Source organism: Globicephala melas, chromosome 17, assembly GCF_963455315.2.
Source record: "Globicephala melas chromosome 17, mGloMel1.2, whole genome shotgun sequence".
Lineage (NCBI taxonomy): Eukaryota > Metazoa > Chordata > Mammalia > Artiodactyla > Delphinidae > Globicephala > Globicephala melas.
Window position 1 is genome coordinate 44,645,440 of NC_083330.1, and position 20,912 is coordinate 44,666,351.

Below are 20,912 nucleotides of genomic sequence, written 5' to 3' on the forward strand. Positions count from 1 at the left end.
GCAACTACTGAGCCTGCGCTCTAGAGCCCGCGAGCCACAACTACTGAGCCCACGTGCCAGAACTACTGAAGCCCGCGCGCCTAGAGCCCGTGCTCCTCAACAAGAGAAGCCACCGCAATGAGAAGCCCGTGCACCGCAAATGAAGAGTGGCCCCCACTCACCACAACTAGAGAAAGCCCGCGTGCAGCAACAAAGACCCAACGCAGCTAAAAATCATAAATACATAAATAAATTTATAAAAAAAGAAAAAGAAAAGGAGATGAAAGTTCAAAATTTCAAGGAAATGGAAACTTGGGTTTCAGTTTGAATTGAAATACTGTGTAGTCAGTAGCAAGAGGGACAGTATTGTTAGAAAATGATCCCAGAGTGAAATCAAAAGGGAAACTTACGAGATCAGTCATCTGTGGGTGTGACAAGGAATCAGTGAATAAGCGGCTCCAGGGAATGAAGAACTGCAAATCCATTCAGGCAGCCGGGAGACAGACCAAGGGACAGACCGGGCATCGTCCCAGCCAAGCAATAATCTCCTCGCTTGCAGTGGTTTAAAGACTTCGAGACAAGACCCCATCAAGCCTAAATCTTATTGGTTACGAAAAAATGGCTGAAGCAAATCACGCTGATCATAAATTACACCAAGAAAAAAAAAGAAAAAAGATGAAGTGTAACTAGTCTTATTTAATTAGATGATGTGTACAGACTTTTCCTGCTCAGTCCTTTTAGATCTTTGAGGCACTTGCTCTGTCTCCAGGCCAAGTGTTTCTGGTAAGTTGTCAATCAAGATTCCTGACCACAGGGGTGGGTTTGTACCCCAGCCCTTAGCAACAGTGATCGGAATAAAAAGGATAAGGAGACCCAAGCAGGACAGATCCATTGCTATGTGGATGCGGGGAGAAAGAACTTTGTTATTTAAAATATTTTTTTTTCTTTTGAGATGGTTATGGGAGGACAGACATGGAAGTCATGGAATGGATTTCTATAGAATGAAACAAACAGAGAACAGCAAAGACCAGAGGCCGATGAACTGAGATCTAGGCAGGAGTTCTCAGCTGGGGCTGCACGTTGGACTTGCCTGGGGAGCCTTAAAGACTGGAATTTTTATTTGATTGGTCAGGGACGCAGCCTGGGCCTCGGGACTCTGAAAAGCCCTGTGGATGATTCTTACAGGCGGTCAAGGATAGGAACTCTGACTAGAAGGACCGCATCCGATCCCCAAGGCCTTGATCCCGGCAGCTCTTTCCGATCTCGTAACCCACCTCGGTGCCCTCAGCCGCCAGTGACGTTCCTTGTCTTGCTTAATTTAGTTTGAATGGCATTTCTGTTATTTGCGGTCAAAAGAAATCTAACCAAAAAGCTGAAAGAGACTCTGTAATCCTAGCTACCACTGATTCAGCACAAGTGATGGGCTAGGCACTGTTCCAAGTGCTTTCCTTATACTAACTCATTTAGCTTAATCATTACAACATCCCTGGATGTTGTTGTTGTGGGAACTTTTATTGTTCCCATTTTACAGATGAGGAAATGAGACGTCGAAAGATGAAGGGACTTGCCAATATTTACACAGCTTGTGAAAGCAAAGCTGGAACAGGAACCTAGACACTTCCTTAACCACCTCCTCTCAAGGTAGAACCGAGAAAGGAGGCCATTTCTCTGCAGGAAGCTCCGAAAGGGGGTCTCCAGTGAGAACATGAGTGCTTTTATCAGGAAGAAACTTTTGTCTGTAAAACAGAAAACCCCAACCCCGGCGGCTTGTGCAATTATTTAACCCATCAACAGGAAAGGAAGGGGGGCAGTTCTGGGGTTGGCTCATTCAGTGGCTCATTTTAAGTCAGCGGGTACCCCACTTCTTCCCACCGTTCTCCTCTGCCTGCGCCCCGCACTGGCCTCTTCCTTGGGCTGGCTCTCTGGATGACAGCGAGATGATAGCGGTCCCCAGGCCTCATACCGTCATAGAACAACCGCAGGCAGAGAAAGGTACCATTTACGTACCTTGTGTTTCTTATTATCGGGTAGAAACACCTTGAGCCGAAGGTCGTCAGTAGCATTCCCCTGGTGTTTCATCACAGGACGGGGTATGGGAGCACCGGGGTTCACCTGGATCTGTCCTTCTCAACTGGGACATTGGACAAATGTGGAGAAGGGCATTGTTTATTGTTTCAATGATTCAAGGCTATTCGTGGCCTTGAATTAGTAGCTAGAGATGTAAAGACAGGAGATGGTTAACGACCCACAATGCATGGAACACCCATTCTTGTGACCTTCATGAATTTTGAACATTCACGAAGGTAAAGAAACTGTTCAAAATATTGGAGCTAAACCTAACTCTTTTTATCTGTAAAACCGACGCATTTTTTAAACGCACTGCATTTTCCAGGCAAGCAATTACTGCACACATCAAGGGAACACTGAGTTTTGTTTTATTTAGAACTTCTCCAAGAGTTCGTTCCCCATTTTGGAAAATCACATTAGCAATGTCAGCACCACTCATGGAGTCTGCCTCTCCACTACAACAGACCTGTATGGGCCTGCACTGCTAGCTGCCACATTCACAGGGATTCTGGGTATCCAGCACCTACAACATTGTTATTCACTTCTTCTAGGGTAGTCCTGCTGAGCATTTGCACAGTTGACAGACTCGCTCTTTTACTGTAAATTATTTTCCTTTTAATTCTACTTTGTGCTTTATTTTCCTTTTAATTCTACTTTGTGCTTTAATTTACTTTGTGCTTCTACTTTTTGCTTTAATTCTACTTTGTGCTTTAATTCTACTTTGTGCTTTAGTCTACTTTGTGCTTCAGGCAGTTGGCTTATCAACAAGAGAAATTTATTTCTCACAATTCTAGAGGCTGGAAATCCAAGGTCAGGGTGCCAGAATGATCAGATTCTTACGAGGGTGGATGGCCATTTTCTCTTTGTATCTTCGCTTGGTGTAGAGGGAAAGAGAGCTCCCTGGCAGTCTCTGTTATAAGGACACTAATCCTATCCATGAGGGCTCCACCCTTAGGACCTAAGCAACTCCCAAAGGCTTCCACCTCCTAACACTTTGGAGGTTAGAATTTCAACATACGAATTTTGGGGGGATACAAACATTCAGTCAATAACACTTTGTAATATGATTATTGAATTTTTAAAAAAGATGCGTACATATTACATTATCTATAAAATCCAGTTCAGTGTAATAAAGGTGAAGTTATAAAAATACTTGTTATAAAAAGAGGGTGCTGGCTCCAACAGGATGAGAGCCACTGTTTGCGTGCTTGAGACAGGCATCCCTGTCATCAAAGTGGACAGGATGGAGCTCAGCAAGTACCTCTTACAGGCGTGATACTATTTTCTTTATGCTTTTCTGTACACAAATGGGCTTATGTTACTTTAAAAATTAGGGAAAATGTTATTAAAGTAAGTTATTAGAAAGAGTTTTTGAATAAATGTCCATGAAGGAAATCAAAATGTAAAAAGGAAATACCAGCTAATTAAAACATCTGCAAGAACAGTAGACTTTGGACCCTGAGGAGGCCTTAGGAGCTGTGGTTAGAAAATCAACAGCAGATGGTTCTAGGGGAGTTGATTCTGAGCTGTTATTGTCAAAGAAATCTTAGGAGAAGAACCTTTGCTGTTAGTTAGGCTGGTAAGGTTTCACTCATTCACTTTCTACAAAGAAAAGCCCAAATAAACCACTTGAAGATACCAAGGCAGAACTGCTGTAACCATGCAGACGTATGGCTTGATTTCATATGCTTTGGGGTCAAATGTAGCTAGCTGGTGCTTCCATCACGACAATGTCCCCCACCTTAAACCAAGGAATTAACTTTCTTTGTGCTCCCAAAGGGCAGACTGTTGGTTGTAATTTTCCATATGGAGCCGGGGTGGGGGGGCAGAAATGTAGGGCCCTCTGCTCAAACCACGAAGAGTATCAACTGTCAGGACAGAAACAGTGCTCCAGAAATTTGATCGTTCAGTCTTACATATTAAGAAACTATCACTAATTTGAGGGGCGAGGGTAAGGGTAAACTTGACCCCATTTAAGATTGATCAAAATCTGGTTCTATTCTCCAGTATTTGGGTTCCCAGTAAAAGTCTACTCTGATTTGCCAATCCCTCATGTCTACAGGTATAATAAAAGAGAAGTCACAGATTAGTTTTGATTAATTTCCATCATGAGGGTCAGGTCTTGGTTTTCAGGGAGAGAGTAGGGGAGGAATGACATGGGTGACGAAAATCCACAGATTGCACAGACACCCAATTTAACCAGCAATTCCAAAGCCTCCTCCACTGAATTTTTTTTTTTCATTAGAGGTGCCAAGTAGCAAGGCTCAGCCCACCTTTTAGGGCTGGATCTAACAACATGTTAACTCATCAGAAGGCAGGCAGGTGGGTGCAAGAGGAACAATGAGAAGTTGGGGGCTGCTGGTCTTTCTGAAATTGCAGATTGGCCACTCTTGCCTACTCTGTTGGTTTCACTGAGCAGAAACACCACATCAGCACTGTTGGTTTACATTGGGGGCTGCCAGGCAGAATTTTTAGAAAGACCAGTTCACTCTTTGGTCACCACTAAAAAGCAGCTCACAGATAGAGGACGCCCCTGCGTAAAACGGGTTTGCGGTGACTGTAGGCAGAAAGATGTGATGGAGCAGAAGCTGAGCTCCTAGAGCAGAGGCCCTTCTCATTTGCCTCAAGTTCCAGTTTGAGCTTCTGATATGACTCAGACTCAACCCAACTTGCAACTGCCACCTCTTTAGACTTCCTCACACCCAGCCCTTCCCGAAGGCCTTCATATGGCCTCCCATCTGCCTGCCATCAAGGCTGCGCGTGACCTAACCCAAGTCAGACCTCACTTCTCACTACTCTCTAAACCACACACGTCAACATCTGCCCAGGTCTACCCACTGGTTTTGGCATGTATCTGACTTCCCACCATCTTGCCTTTCCTCTGATCATTCCTTAAACTCCCTTCTCTTGCTGAAAATGTAGCTATTTTTGCAAGGTCCAGCTCTTCCATGAAAGCTTCCCTGTTTCCCCAAACTCAAAGTGATCATTCTCTCCAATGACAGCGCTTTGTTTGTCTTTCATGATTCTTACCACATTATGCTTTTCATTATATCACAGTAGCTTATGTACCCTATGACTTTAATGTTCTCCAAAATGTGGGTCAGGAACCACCAGTGAGTTTTGAAATCACTTCAGTGAGTCATGACTTGAATTTTAGAAAATGAAATAGAGTCAAACAGAAGATTTTAGAGTGCATCACAGGTAAACATATTTCTCACTTTGGTTTATGGTCAAAAAGCTTGAAAATCACTGCCTTACTTTGTAATGTTTTCAGCTTCTATGTACAGAAAGCCTCCATCCAAACAGTTTAAATAACAAAGGATTTATTATTTTCTATAATGAGAAGTCTGGAGGTAGGGACAGCTCTAGGTTAGTTTATCAGTAACTTATCAACATCAAGGACCCAGATTTTTGTCATCTCTGTAATCTTTCCAGCTACCTATCCTCATGTTTGCAAGATGGCTGCAGGGGTTCCTTGTATCACAACAACATCCAACGGCAGAAAAAAAGGAGCTTATTCTTCGGATCTCTTTTTATCAGAAAATTTTTTTCCCCAGAACTCCCCCCAAGCCCCTAGTAGATCTCCTTCCATTTCTCTTCAAAATAAATTGAAATAAAATGAACGATATGCTTAGCCAAGTGTGGCAAGGAAAACCAAAATTAACTTACATGAGGATAAGAGCACCTTCCCTGAGTATCTGTCTGATCAGAAATATGGGGAAGACTAATGAATCTGAGGTAGGCAAGCAAAAGTATTTGCCAGCCCCGCACAAGTTACCCCGGACAGGGGTAGGACTAGGGTCCCTTTCTCTTCATATTCTCTGCAAGGCTTACCATGTAGTAAGTCTAGATAGTCACCTCATTTTCCAGTGATAAATTAAATCAATCACTTTGCCTCAAAGTATAAATATTCATGGGCTACATAGATCAAATATCTAATTTGAGATACTGGAGGCATTCTGCAGACATGATTTGCCAATATATAACTCACCAGAGGCTAGGATTTTTTGTCTTAATTTTTCTATTGAAATTTTAAGCATGAGGGCTAGACTAGCAGCGTTGTACATTGTAATACCATTTAAATAATAAAACACAAATTTGTCACCGTGCAGATGGCAACTGAAAATTCCACAGATGGAATTGTGGCTCTCCAGAGGAGACAGTAAACTTGTGACGGTGGGTGTAGAGAGACGGCTGTATTGGGGTGGAGAGACATTACATCATCCCAGATATGGGTTTTCTTTGGGAACCTGGCAGGATTACTGCTGAATCACTCAGCTAGGCAAATTATTGGCATGTTAGTTGTACGAAGGTCCCTGTAATTAAGCCCTTGTTCCACCACTCTCCTTGGCATCTTTCTGCTTATGTTGCCATTTAAGGCCAGACTTGAAAATAAGAATACATAAAATAATCCTATCTGCAGGAGTCAGTGGCTTAAAGTATGGAGTCAGTGCTATTTCTCCTCTCTTGCATGCACACGTATGTGTGTACACAAATACACACATCAGAGAAACCACAGGTTCAGAGGACTTTGAACTGCAGAAAGGCTTTTGTCTCTGAGATGGTTAGAATCTTTCTCTTTGCTCCTGTTATAAATGCAAGATCTTCCCATCTGACCAGTAGATAAGATTAGCCTTGTTAAGTGTCTTGCAACTCCTTCAAAAGTACACCTGAAACTAACATGATACTGTCAATCAACTCTACTTCAATTAAAGAAAAAAAAAGAAAGAAAAGAAAAAAAGAAGAAGAAAACACAGGGGCCTTTTGTTCTGGAGTAACATGGCAAACTTTTTCTCACCTGCTGGACCACAGGATGCTGAGGGTGTATCTGGTTGGTCTGGGGGCAGTAGACTTGGGTTCTACTCTTGCTCCTGCTACTAACTTGTTACCTGGTTGTAAGGCCGTGTTGGGATTGTGGGTGCTCTCCCTGCTCTGCCAGAGCTTGCTTGAAGTTCCATGTTCAGTTTCAGGGGCCTTGTTTTAAGAAGGTTCTTGGCTGGCAAACTCAGTGGTGTGCTTGCAGCTATAACATGAGATGTCCAGAAACTATGGAGAAACTCTGAAGATACGACAATAGAAATAAGTACCATTGCACAGGGCTTCTACATACATTATTTGATTTGTTCCCTCTATCAACCTTATAAGGTATTTACACTTATTTTAAAGCGATTCTAGAGATCGTAGGTCAGAGAGATTAAGGTTGGTGCCCCAGGCACATTCTTTTCTTTCTTCTTTTTTGGCCACACTGCGCAGCTTGTGGGATCTTAGTTTCCTAACCAGGGATCGAACCCGCGCCCCCTGCAGTGGAAACGTGGAGTCCTAACCACTAGAACACCAGGAATTCCCTCCCAGGCACATTCTTAACCGTGTTGTTTAACAGATGGCTTAGAACTTGGAAAGGAAGTGGCAATTACAGAGGACCACTGGACTGCACCCTCATTTCCTTTCGATAGCATTACCCCATAATAAGAGCTAAGATGTATTGAGTGCTTTCTAGGTCCCCTGCACTATGCTAAGTGTTTCAATGCATTTAAGCTTCACAAAAAATCATGAAGTGGGTGCTATGATTATTTCAATTTACAGATGAGGAAACGAAGCCTTAGAGAAAGAAGCAATTTTTTTCTGGTTGTGGCTATCCCCTGTTTTTCCTCCTGTTCTTTAAGACTCATTCTTCAGGACTCAGCTCAAAGGTTCCCAGTGAGGCTTTCCCTGCCCCCTGTCCATCATCTACGGTTGCCCACTGCCAACCTCACGTCCTCCGTCACACGCCCCCTGTTCATTTCATTCACAGGACATATTAGAATCTGTAGATAGCTTGTTTACTTACTGATGTGCTTCTTTATTTTGTCTCTACTATTCAGATATAAACTTGTGAGGGTAGCGACTCTGTCCTCCTGATTGTCCAATACTAGTGTCTAGCAGGGTGTCTGGAATATATTAAGTACTCAATAAAAATTTGACTGAATGAATGAGTACATGCATAAATGAATGAGTATAGTCAATCAATGGGATTTGGACATGAGTTTGTCTAATGACAGAGACAAAGCTTTAGCCCCTCTGCTCATGCATTTACTCACTCATCCTTTCAACAAGCATTTATTAAGTTTATCAACAAATGCCAGGCACTGAGGTAGGTGATAAGAATCAAAAGAGTAAGATAGAGTCTCTGTCCTTGAAAAATCTCACCTATGAGGGGTGGAGGTAGTAGCTTGGAGGAGTGATTAAGTGGGGTTTATAAAAAAGCACAAATAAAAGTATGATGCGATATGGTTTAGAATAAAGTACAAAATGACACAGCAGGAAAGAAAGGGACCTCGGTGCCCCTGCTGGACTCGGAAGACTTCTGCAGAGAAGGTGACTTTGAACCTGACCTTGAAAGAGGACTCTGAACTGTGGAGGAGAACTCATGGTACATCTGGGGACAGCAATGGAGCCTGTCTCCTGTCCTGCACTGTTCAGTCACATTTTGATCACAGTGCCCAGTTGTTAGAAGGGCTACTGACCAACTGACCTTTCAGTGGAAATGTCACGGAAGGGAATCCTGCCAGGGGTAGGGGTGGGAGGGCACCAGGAGGTACGTCTGAGTGGCCTCTCGGTGTCCTCCAACCCTAAGAGTGACATGACAGGGAGCACTGTTTCTCAGAGGAAAGTACCAAAAGACAGTACAGCATGGAAACAGCCATATTCCTGCCCTAAATATAGAGAATTTCCTAACGAGAGAGCTGACTATAACCCAAGTGCATATATTGGCTTGTAGTTTTCGAAACATCTTCTCAAACATGATCTCATTTGATCCTCCAATAGCCTGCTAGATATTCTGAGGCTCAGCAAGACCATTTATTATTCATTTATTGGGTCAACATTTACAGAGGGCCAAGCCCCATCCAGACCCGGGCAGTGCAAGGGGGAAGGGTACAGCCTCTGGCCCCAAAGCACTTAAGTGCGAAGATGCAACGAGGGCACAGCGTAAAGTGCCGTGACTCCACTCAGCATGTAGGAAAGAGACTTAGCCCCGGGGACGCATGAGCAGAGTGCTGAAGTGGTGAGTGACAGTGTGGGATCCTGAGTCAGGCAGTCTTGGGTTCAGATCCTTGCTCTGCGCCCCCTTGCTCTGCCACCTTGGGTAATTAAATGAGATCATTAAAAATAAACGAAATGAAATAACACATGTGTACTAGTTAGGCTGTAGGCTGGCTGCTAAAACAAAGACTTAAAAAGACAGTTACTTATCCAAGATGGAAAGTGAGTTGTCTTCTCTTTCATGTACACATTCAGCCAGGCTCTGTTCTAGGAAGTCATTCCGTCTCAGGCTCTTTCCACCTAGATGCTCTGCCAGGTCTAGGGCTTTGACCTCATCTACCTGGTCCAAAATGGCTCCTTATCACGATGCATGCTGTGTTCAGGTGCAGTTTGACACAGGACCTTAAATGGTATCACCAGGACCCCATCCTCCCTCAGCGTGGCTTCCTTCTCCTCTGGACATTGGCTGCAGTCTCACATAAGCTCTCCCATCATGGTTGCAGGAGGATTTGGGCAGCTTCCAACTTCATGTGCTCTTAACGTTCTGTCCAGTGTCGCCTTTCTAAGAGCCGAATCGGTAACCTACACTAATCCCAGTGGTCAAGTGGCTGAGAGGAGTTGATTAGCTAAGACTAATTAGGGCTCCCTCACAATGGCATCGCTTAGAGTGGGGGAAGGATGAGTCCCTACATAAAACTCTCCATACTGTTTTACCAGGAGAAGGATGAATGTATGCCAGACGGTTAAAAAGAAAAAAAAAAAAATCCCTCGGGATGCCTTTCTAGTTGCTAAACGGGATGCTGCCTGATTCATGAGTCGTTGAATGAAGGCAATTGAGCTTCAAATTTACTTGGTTGAGAAAAGAAAAAACCTCTATTCCTTCTTTCCATTAATTATATGCACTTCTAGAGTACTATAATCCACAGCAGTGGTCTTTAAACTTCACCCCAAAAGCCCCAATCTTGATTATGCACCCAACTAGTACATTTATTTCTTTGTAAGTATACATATGTGCTATTCTACTACTAACATATTACTATGGTAGAAACTGCTAGTGGCATCCCATGTCCATCCTTCCCCGCTTCCTTAGTGTAGCATTTCCTAATGGGCGCATGACATCCTACAATTTCCCAGGACGCTTTGCAGCTAGATGTGGTCACATGACTAAATTCTAGCCAGTGAATTGACAGAAGTGTAAGGTGCAATTTCCAGGAAGTGTCCTCAATGGGAGGAACATGCAGTTCTTCCCTTCTTTCTCCTTCCTGCTGCCTCGAATGTGAACAGGATGGCTTGACCGTGAGCAACAGCCTTGGACAACGGAGTGGAAGCCACATGTTGAGGATGTGGAAGAACCAGAAAGGACACTTCACCAGTTCTGGGCGCCCCACCGCCAGACTCCATTTGCATGAGAGAGAAATAAACTTCTCTCTTGTTTAAGCCTTTGTTGTTCTCTTCTCTTCTTTTTCTTCTTTCTTTTTTTTTTTTTTTTATAAATTTATTTATTTATTTTTGGCTGTGTTGGGTCTTTGTTGCTGCGCGCAGGTTTTCTCTAGTTGCGGTGAGCGTTGTAGTGCATGGGCTTCTCATTGCGGTGGCTTCTCTTGTTGCAGAGCGCGTGCTCCAGGCGTGCGGCCTTCAGTAGCTGTGGCTCACAGGATCTAGAGCGCAGGCTCAGTAGTTGTGGCGCACGGGCTTAGCTGCTCCGCAGCATGTGGGATCTTCCCGGACCAGGGCTCGAATCCGTGTCCCCTGCATTGGCAGGCGGATTCTCAACCACTCTGCCACCAGGGAAGCCCCTTCTCTTCTTTCTTAATCTCAGTCAAATCTGATCCTACGTGATAAAATTTTATACGTTATAATACATGTACCAAAATACATATAACAAGAAGAGATAACTCTAAATGGAAGTTCTAATATTTCTTGTACCCCACCGGCTGGAGGTTCACATACCCCTGGGGTGCATACCTTCCCCCCTTCATTTTAGAGCCCTCTGGTCTCCTTGGCCCTGGCCCTGTGGCACCCCGTGGGGTTAGTTGCATTTGTGAGGCCGTTTGCCTCCTGTCTCTGAATGCGCTTTGCTCTTTGAGGCAGTGACCCTGAAGTGAGGCCTCTGGATCGCCTAGCCCAGCTGCGGCAGAGTCCCTCCCTGGCCCTGCCTTTGCTGCCTGCTGACTCTGTGTCTGTTTCTATCATCCAGATTTTGCTTTTGCAATGGGGAAAGCAGACCAGAAAATGTGACGGAATCGATAAGATGAGATATGATCTGAACCCAAAGAAGTAGGCAATCCATAATTGTCAGGGGGAAAAAACCTGCCTCTCTAGCCTTGCTGTTGCAGCCCAGAACTTGAGCTAATTGGCCTGGTTCTGTAGGGAAGGAGAGGGGGAAGGGAAGAGGCAAAGAGCTTTGTCATTCTAGAGCTTTCTCCGAGGCCACGGTTTTCTCTTCCCAGGAAGGCGACAACCGTGGGCCCACACCCACCTCACCACATCAGACATGGTCAGAGTGGACCCAATTCTAAGACATTGAGGCTGGGCCGGGGGAAGCTGACCCTGCCCGGTCTCTTTAGGGTCTGGGTGAGTCCATTCTCCCTCTCTTCACCCCCTTGAGGCATCAGTGCCCTGATGGTTCCACAGCTTCAAAATTCCCTGACTCATGCCATCCTCGGATTTTAAAAGAGCTTATTCAAGTGGTGTAGGCAGCGTGCTCCACCCTCCACTCAGCTCAGGAGTTCAGTACAGCACTCGTGTGTGTGTGTGTGTGTGCGCGCGCACACACACACACACGCGCGCGCCCGCACATGTGGGACAGAGGGACCAGAGAAGGAAGGGGCTGGAGTGGGGGAGGGGGGCTCCTGAAACCAGAAGGAAAAGTTCTTGAGGGAAACTTGTGCTGCTCTCATTATGAAAGCAATGAACTGGTGCCCCAAAGAGCGGCTGGCCCTTACCCCCTAAGTGGGCAGGTCAGAACGGGAAAGTGCTGCGTAGGTTTGCTCAGGAAAAGCAAACATGCTGGGGAGGAAAGCATCTTCTCTCTCCATCACAGTCTGAGCCGGCTGTTCTCCTACACTTCTAGGGAGCGAGGCTATCATGTGATTTGCTGGTAACCATGGCAACGAACCTTGTTCCGCGAAGTGGCGAAGTGTACGGAGAGAAATCCCACAGAAAGAGATCTGTCTCTTTCTGGATGTTGCCCTGTACCCAAGGGCAGCCCGACTCCAGCACAGTTTGTTCTCCGTCACTGCTGCGGCAATTGTTTGAGGATATGACAGTGATTTGCTCTCTTCTGAGCTGGAGACCTTGGGTTTTTTTGGTTCTCCTCCTGATCCTTGCATCCCCTACTTTGGAACAGTCTCTGAAGACGAAAGACAAAAATAGCTCTCTCCGAAGGAGAGGATGCTAATGCATGCTGTGCTTTCAGAGATGGGCTTCTCTTTGTAAAGCGTGCACCTCCAGTAAGTGAAGCCTGGGGGCAAACTCTGCTTTCTTCCCTGGCCACAGAGAAAGCACTAGTGAAGCTGAGGGAGTGAACGCACTGCTCTCTGCCAGGAGAGGCCGGAGGAGTGGTCTGTACTGAGGAAGCCTAAACAGCAGTGAGTGGGGTGCCGCCAACCTGACCGTGGGCACTCACCACTCCCCTGCTCGCAGGTTTACCGGGAGGAAGTGGCTCTGATATTCTCTGTTGCAAGCGAAGGACAAAATTATAATTTGGGGAAACGCACATTGTTAAATGATGCAGCCAAAAGACGGCTGCAGAGTGATGGGCACACACAAGGTGCCCCCTCTGAGCTGCAGCTTCCATCTGCCTTTAGGAGACCACATAGTGGGCGTTGCCTTTTCAGTGGGATGTCATCACGTTTATTGCCTCGGTGACCTTGAACGAGCCACTGAGACTCTTTGGCTGTCAGCTTCTCCATCTTTAAAAGAGGCAGAGTAATATTTCTGTAGACTTTCTCACTGGGTTTTTGTAACAATCCCATTTGATAATCTAAGGGAAAGGAGTTTAAAACTATAAATCTCTATGTGGTACCATTATCCTTCTTCTCAGTTACAGAAATATCCATTCTTAAAGGATTCTGAAAGTTGGAATGAGTAAGTAAATTAGGTCAAAAAACTATCATAGTGCAAAGCCATAGCTGTTACCAAGATAGTGTTTTTAGCTAATGTTTAATGAATGCAAAGCAAATCGCACACTGCCTGTAACCCTAACACCCCCGCTGGTATGACAGTTTCCATTTTACGGATGAGGCCCAAATTCACATAGCTGGTGAGAGAGTTGGGATTCACGTCCTGGCCAGTCTGATTCCCGAGTCTAGGGTCTTAACTGCTGCTGGGGCCTTGTGCTGGGGGAAATTCACTGCAACATTTCCACACTGCTGGAGTTAAGTCAGCAGGTGGTTTCCTGTCAGTTCACAGAGCGGCATGGGGGTGTGTATGCGTTTATAAAGAGGGGGCTGTCTTCCTTCCCCATCTGGGCGGTACCCATTCATCCCATGCAGACATGACCGTCTCTTGGTTCCTCATGGAAAACTCCAGTAGCTAACAGCTGGACTGCCTGGGTTCCCCCTCCTGGTACTGTCGAACCGTCAGGCCTTGCCCTGTTTGCTCTTCCAGAGTCATTCTTGACTTTTCTCACCCTGCTCATGGCCTGAAGGCCCACCCCTCTGGACCACGTGGTTGCGGTTGCCTTTGGCCACTGGGGAGCCCTGGCAGGAGAAGAGTGAGGCCAGGGAGTTTGTTCTTCCAGCTCCCTCCCTCCTGGGTGGATGCCGCTGGCGGCTCCTCTCGTCCCTTCAGGAGGGATAAGGACTCCAGCTGTCACCAGCCCCAGGGACTACACTATTCCTTGCAGGGTTCCTTAAACCCTGCTCAAACTTTTATAAAATCCCTTTATTAAACATTCCTCAGTTCCCCAGCTTGGGTGAGCTAATCTGTCCCCTTCTGGGCCCCTGCCTGACACAGTAAAACAACTTCTCCCTCCTAGGACTATTATGGGAATGAAAGGAGCCCGTGAGTGTAAGTGAGAGAGCTGTGTGCTCCATAGGGGCCAGAAGGTGAAAGTGGGATGATTGCCTCCCCCAGTGCCTCTGTGGGCATCATCCTCTCCAGGGGAGAGAGTGGCCGGCAACCTCGCCGACTGCCCGGCAGCCTGGCTTGTCCAGGAGCCCAGCCTCCATTCTTCCTCAGGCGTTGGCTGGTTTGCAGTAGGAAAACAGTGCACACTGAATAAATAGAAGTCGATGATTTATACGATGTGAAAAAGGAAACAAGAACATTAAGCTCATTGAAGGTGAAAATGAAAAATCAAATAAGTGCATATAGCAGTTATTCATTTATCCTAAAAATATTTATTGAGCACCTGCCATATGCAAAAGATGGAGCAATGAATAATACAGACCTGGCCCCATTTTCTCACAGAGCTTGCGCTCCAGTAGGGGAGACATACAGCTAAATAAAGGATACTGAGAAATCTTTTCCCATTTAATTAAAATTGTGGGGAATTCCCTGGTGGTCCAATGGTTAGGGCCCCGTGCTTCCACTTCAGGGGGCACGGGTTCGATCCCTGGTTGGGGAACTAAGATCCTGCATGCTGCACGGCACAGCCAAAAAAAAAAAAAAAAATGTGTTGCAGAAGTTGGAATGGTGGTGAGGGAAGTGACTGTCAGTTCAGTACTTACTATGTGCCAGGTACTGGGTAAGGCATTTCATTTGTATCATCTCATTTAATTCCACAACATAGGGTAGAGTCATCCTTTTTCTGCGATGAGGAAGCTGAAACCCAGAGAGTTTATCTGATTTACAAGGTCAAGGACCATTCAAAAAACATTTATAGAGCACCTGCCTTGCTCTGTCCCTGCTTTTCAAGAATTTACATGTGGTAGGAGAGATAGGTATGCAAACAGATATTTATCAAACGCTTGGTTATGTGTGGTGATAGTGATGTGTTCAGGGCATAAAGGGAGCGCTGGGGGGGTCGGGGGGATTCTTAGCCTCACGTGAGATGTCGGGAAAGACTTAGGGAAGGGAAGGTCTCAACTGAGTTCTAGAGTTGATAATAGCCAAGTTGGAGGTAAGAGAGAGCAGGGGTCTCTTGGACAGAAGGGGTTCCATAAACAAAAACAGGCTGCAGAGCAGGGAGTGTGGACGGGGAGCTGTAGGCAAGGGCAAGGCTCTGGCGGAATCTTATTTTATAGCAAGAAACGTGGACTGAAAATCCTATACCTTACCTTCCAGGTAAAGAGTTCAAACAGAGGAGTAACATGGTCAGTTTTGGGTTTTAGATACATCACTCTGGCTGTTATGTGGAGGACAAATTTGAGGTGGACACGAATGGGAGCAGAGAGAGAGACTTCAAGAAGCTTAATTGTCATCAAGGCAAGAGATACTAAGACCCCAAAGGAGGTCAGAGGTCCAAGTGGTGGAGAGGAGGCAACTGTTTGGAGAACTACTTTAAAAGGTAGTGTCAGGGACTTCCCTGGTGGTGCAGTGGTTAAAAATACACCTGCCAATGAAGGGGACATGGGTTCGATCCCCGGTCCGGGAAGATCCCACATGCTGTGGAGCAACTAAGCCCGTGCGCCACAACTACTGAGCCTATGCTCTAGAGCCTGAAGGCCACAACTACTGAGCCCATGTGCCACAACTACTGAGCCTGTGCTCTAGAGCCCACAAGCCACAACTACTGAGCCCATGTGCCACAACTACTGAAGTCCGGGTGCCTAGAGCCCGTGCTCCGCAACAAGAGAAGTCACAGCAATGAGAAGCCCGCGCACCACAACGAAGAGAAGCCCCCGCTCGCCGCAACTAGAGAAAGCCCACGTGCAGCAAAAAGACCCAACGCAGCCAAAAGTAAATAAATAAATAAATGTATTTAAAAAAATTAAAAAGATAACAGGGTTCCACAACTTCTAAGCCACCATCCCACACAAATCAGGTGCTGGGTAAGCATTGTATGGAAATTTAAAAAATAATAATAATAAAGGTAGTGTCAGAATGTAATGATTGGACTGGCTTTGTGATGAGAGGGAGAGAGAGAGAAACTTCTTCCCAGTCTAGGTGGTAGATGGATGGATGTCAGGGTTACCAATTGAAATGGAGAATGTGAAGAAAAAACAGATTTGGGAGGCAGAGGCATGATGGCTATTGTCTGGACCCGTTGCACCTCTTGTCCCATGTTATTGCTATAACAGACCCAAGAAGTAGAGCCATGACCTAAGCTGGCCGTGTCAAGTTCACTCCTGGAAACTTGAATCTATGCAGTGACCTGGTTCTCGCCTCCAAACACTGGGTTGTTCAGTGATTGCTTTGACTCTAGGAACTACCTTGCAATCCTTCCGACTACTCTCTTCTACGCATAGGCTAGTCAGCCTCAGTCCCTGTTGCTTACAACCAAAGAGCACTAATGAGAGATGAATTCAGCTCTGGACATGGTGGGTTTCAGGCCCATGTGACAGCCGCCACGGGAAGACCAGCACCTCCAGGAAATATGAATCAGAGGGGAAAGGTCTGGGCTGGAGTTATCCACATACGAATCGTGGTTGAAACTAAGAATGAATCAGACCACTGAGAGAGGGGTGTGTGTGAGAATATGGGTGGGCAGAGGGCGGCACCCAGGACAACAAGAAGTAAAGGCCGGGAGAGGAAGAAACAGGAACTTAAATGTTCAGAGAGAGCCCAGAAGAACCAGGAGAGCGTGATTTCATAGAGACCAAAGGAATAAGAGTTTAAAGAATGAATAATTGAAGGTTTCACATATAGGCAAGGGGCCAAAGTAAACAAGGGGCTGAACTTTGACTTGACAAGTAGCTTGTTGATGATCCAGGGGGTAGCATGGAGGGAGGAGTAGGACGGAAGCCAGACTGTGTGAGGATGCAAAGCATATGGGACGTTAGGGAGAAGAGGTAGTGCTCTGGCGAGTTTTACATGAGAGACTAGATCGGAGAAACTAGATAGTGATGGGGAGGGGGCAAGGTCAAGGGAGGGGTGTTTTTAGTAGCTCCCATCAGGATTAGCTGACTCAAAGCCCGAGCTCCTGGGACTTCCCTGGTGGTCCAGTGGTTAAGGCTCCATGCTCCTAATGCAGGCAGCCCGGGGTTCGATCCCTGGTCCGGGAAATAGAGCCCACATGCCACAATTAAAAGATCCCACATGCCTCAGCTAAGACCCGGCGCAGCCAAATAAATAAATAAATATTAAAAAAAAAAAAAAAAGCCTGTGCTCCTTCCATTCAAAATCTGCCTTCCTGTGCCTGGAGAGAAGGGGGGTTTGACTGGTGAAAAGAGCCCCGGCACAAAGAGTATTCTTTTCAGGTTGGTGGTTTTGTCTGCTGTCAGATGCCCCTTTGGGGCTTCATATCTGAGTGTGGGAGGGGCTGAGGAGCATTTGGAAAGCTGACAAAAGGACAAAAGCAGGTGGATTTCCTGCGCCCATTTCCGGCCTGACTTGGTTCCATATAGGCCCCAAACCAAAACAATAAGAAAAAGACGGAAAACTTGATTTGCTCTTTTATATTCAAATTTATAAGTCCCTCTGCCCCTCCCCCCCAACACCAAATTCAGGGGGAAAAAAACAAAACAAACAAACAAAACAAAACCTCAAACCATTCCTGGGAAATGAATTCGTATTAGAAGGACAGTAACTGCCCTGTGTTGTTCGGGGAGTTTGTTCCTTCAAGGAAGACGTGGCTTGGCAGGTCCACTGTGCTAACGCTTCCGATAGACTTTTACTTTAGATATTTATTGGCAAAGGATGGATGAAATAGAGTTGAGCCAATGACAAGAGTTGTAAAAAATCATTTTAAAATTCCTTGATATTATAAAACTTCTATATGCTCGTTGGAGGAAGTTTGGAAGGTACACAAAGACCTAAAATAAGCTGAAGTCCCACCCCCAGGAGGACCATCTTGGAATACTTCTTTCTAGTCTTTGTATCTAGGGGCAGGGCCAATTTTTGAGAGCTGTTTTTATGGCCGATCCACTAATGTCAGTTGCAAGGCCATTTCCGGAGCGACTGTACGCCAGGATCCTACCCACGGTGTGTGAGGGGAAGGGAAAAGGATGATAGGTGCAGGGAAAGAATGGTCTAGTGCTAACATCTATGGCAGAAAATAGCAACAAGACAAAGGCTGAGTCTGCCCCAGAGATAGATCTGGAACCCAGATCTCCTGATTGCAGTGTCAGAACCCTTTGCACCAGACAGATGGCTCTCATGTTCCAGGTATGCCTTGCTTTAAGAAACCTGACGTCTGGGGTATCACTTGTATTTCAGTTGCTGTGGCAGGTTGGATTCTTATTCTCTAGTCTCTCCTCCTCCCATCGCGTGACCTTGTGGTGCCTCCTGGTACAGCTGGCCTACTTCCCTGCCCCATTGTCTTTGGACTTGGCCACGTGACTTGCTTGGGCTAACAGAAACATTAGCGTGGGTGATGGGAGCAGGGGCTTTAAATATGCTTTCTTTTTTTTTTTTGAAGAATTCTTTTTTTTAACGTGGACCATTTCTTAAATGTCTTTATTGAATTTGTTACAATATTGCTTCTGTTTAATGTTTTGGTTTTTTAGCTGCAAGGCATGTGGAATCTTAGCTCCCCAACCAAGCATTGAACCCGCACTCCCTACACTGGAAGGCGAAGTCCTAACCACTGGACCACCAGGGAAGTCCCTAAATATGCTTTCATGGCTTGGCTTGGTCTCCAGCACTTCTGCCATCTGCCACAAGATGAATTTGCCTATCTAGCCTCTGGTCCCTGAATGAGGAGACACTTGGAATAGACCTGAACACAACTGGCAGCTTCAGCTGAACCTATCTGGTTCCAGCCATCACAGCCAATCTGCACACCCATAAGCAATAAATAAATGCTTATTGTTGTAATGCACTGAGATTATGGGGCCGTTTGTTACACAGCACTTGAGTAGCAGACACTTGACTACTATAATGGCTCAGATGTGCAACTTTAGTCATCTCTGACATTTGCATTTCCTTTATCCTCATAGCTATTCTTTGTCAAGCACTTGTAAGCTCCTCTGAACCATCTTCCAGATGATTCCCACTCCACTGTCCTCCCCCTTCATCACTTTATACTTGACTTCCTGCAAAGGCTTCTGTTTTATCAGAGCTGAAGCAGCCCAGCAACTCAGAGCTAAACTTTGTGCGGTTTTAATAACCAGGCTTAGCCTAGGGTTCTGGTACAATTCTTTCCCCTGCTTTCCATAGGTCTTATCTTTATGGGATGGTCCTAGGGATTGTGGGTCATTTTAGTTTAATTCTCCTCAAGTCATTTTTTTAGAAGTAACAAATATAAAGTTCTCTTCACATTAAGGTCAAATTTCTCTCCTTGATTTTCCAAGCCCTGCTATAATTTGGCCTCACCTCATCCATTATTTAAAACTAAATAATAATCATACTTATCCAGCACATTGAATTGCTTACTATGTGCCAGACATCACTTTGTCTTTCACATTGTACAGGTTAAGATTAGGTTCAACCATGTAATAAAGGCCCCAAATCACAAAGGCTTACATAAGATAGTCGTTTCTCTCTCTCTCGTGTATAAGCACAGAAGTAGGTAGCCAGGGGCTGCTAGAGTAGATTTGCTCGTGAAGTCTTCAGGGACAAAGGCTTCTTCCGGCTCACAGCTCCACCATCCTTACGGTGTTACCCTTATCCTCAGGTCTCAAAGGGCAGCTAGGATGCCAGATATCACATCCACATTCCAGGCAGCAGGCTGGAAGAAGGGACAAAGAAGACAAAGGGAGCAAAGAGTACATGCTAGCTGGCCTTTCCAGGTAGAAGCCAAGTAGCATCTGCTTATATCTCACTGGCCATAGTTACATGGCCAGGCACAGCTACAAGGGAGGCTAGAAAGTACAGTTTTTATTCTGGGAGGCTATATGCCCAGCTAAACATTGGAAGCCGTTACTATGGAAAAAGAGGAAAAAGGGTATTGTGGGGTAACTAGCAGCCTCTGTCTCAGATATATTCACTCATTCAATCCTCAGGACAATCTTATGAGATAGATACTATTCTTATGTTCACTTTACAGATGGGGCAACTGAAGCATACAGAGGATAACTACCTTGGCCAAGGTCACACAGCTAGGATGAACTCAGGCAACCTGCCTCTGGAAGCTGTGTTCTTCACCCCCAAGCTACCCAATTTCCGTGGGAATGAGCCTGCCCACCTGACTCAGGTAATCCCTCAGCTGAGGTCTCCTCTGTCCCATCCACTGCCCCTCAGGACCCAGGTTCAGGCCTTGCCCTGTCCTCCTGTAAATTCTCCCCCGTGGCTTCACTGTCCTGGCTTGCAATGCCCAAGAGGGAGAGACACAGTTTATGCAGCATCAGAGTACCTACTCCATCTAAGGAGTTCGATGTAGTGATTAAGAGCTTGGGCTCTGGAGTCCAGCAGAGTGAAGTTTGAATCCTGTGTGACCTTGCACAAGTCACTTGACCTCTCTGTGCTCAGTTTCCGCTTCTATAAAATGGGAGATATGAGGGAACCTGCCTCATAGGACCATTATGAGGGGCCAATGCTCAGTACAGGGAAGCTTCTGTGATTCTGCCAACATTATAGACGCTCCCACATTCCAAACAGAAGTGCTTTAGACACACAGAGGAGGGGGGACATTTACTGGTAGGCCTTTCCATTTATGCCTCCCTCTCTTCTATCAGGGATCTGCAGAGGCTGCTTGAGAACATTCATCTGTGGCTCTGATTCTTTAGACATGGCCCTGAATGACCAGGAGGAGTTACAAGTTACAAATTCCTTGATTTGCAATACAAACTGGCCACCAGTGGAATCTGCTTAGTGGGGAAAATGCTAGTATTTAACAGATGTGAAGAAATACCGTTCTT

General features: G+C 45.7%; 1 long non-coding RNA gene across 1 annotated transcript; it reads right to left on the reverse strand.

Annotated features, from left to right (window-relative positions):
• Positions 1–10,580: 10,580 nt before the first annotated feature.
• Positions 10,581–19,776, reverse strand: LOC115856616 (uncharacterized). The gene is made up of 3 exons (XR_009559514.1): positions 19,579–19,776; positions 14,742–14,835; positions 10,581–10,897 (listed from the first exon to the last, which is right to left on the reverse strand). It is a non-coding gene; the product is annotated as an uncharacterized lncRNA (long non-coding RNA).
• Between the last annotated feature and the right edge of the window lie 1,136 nt (positions 19,777–20,912).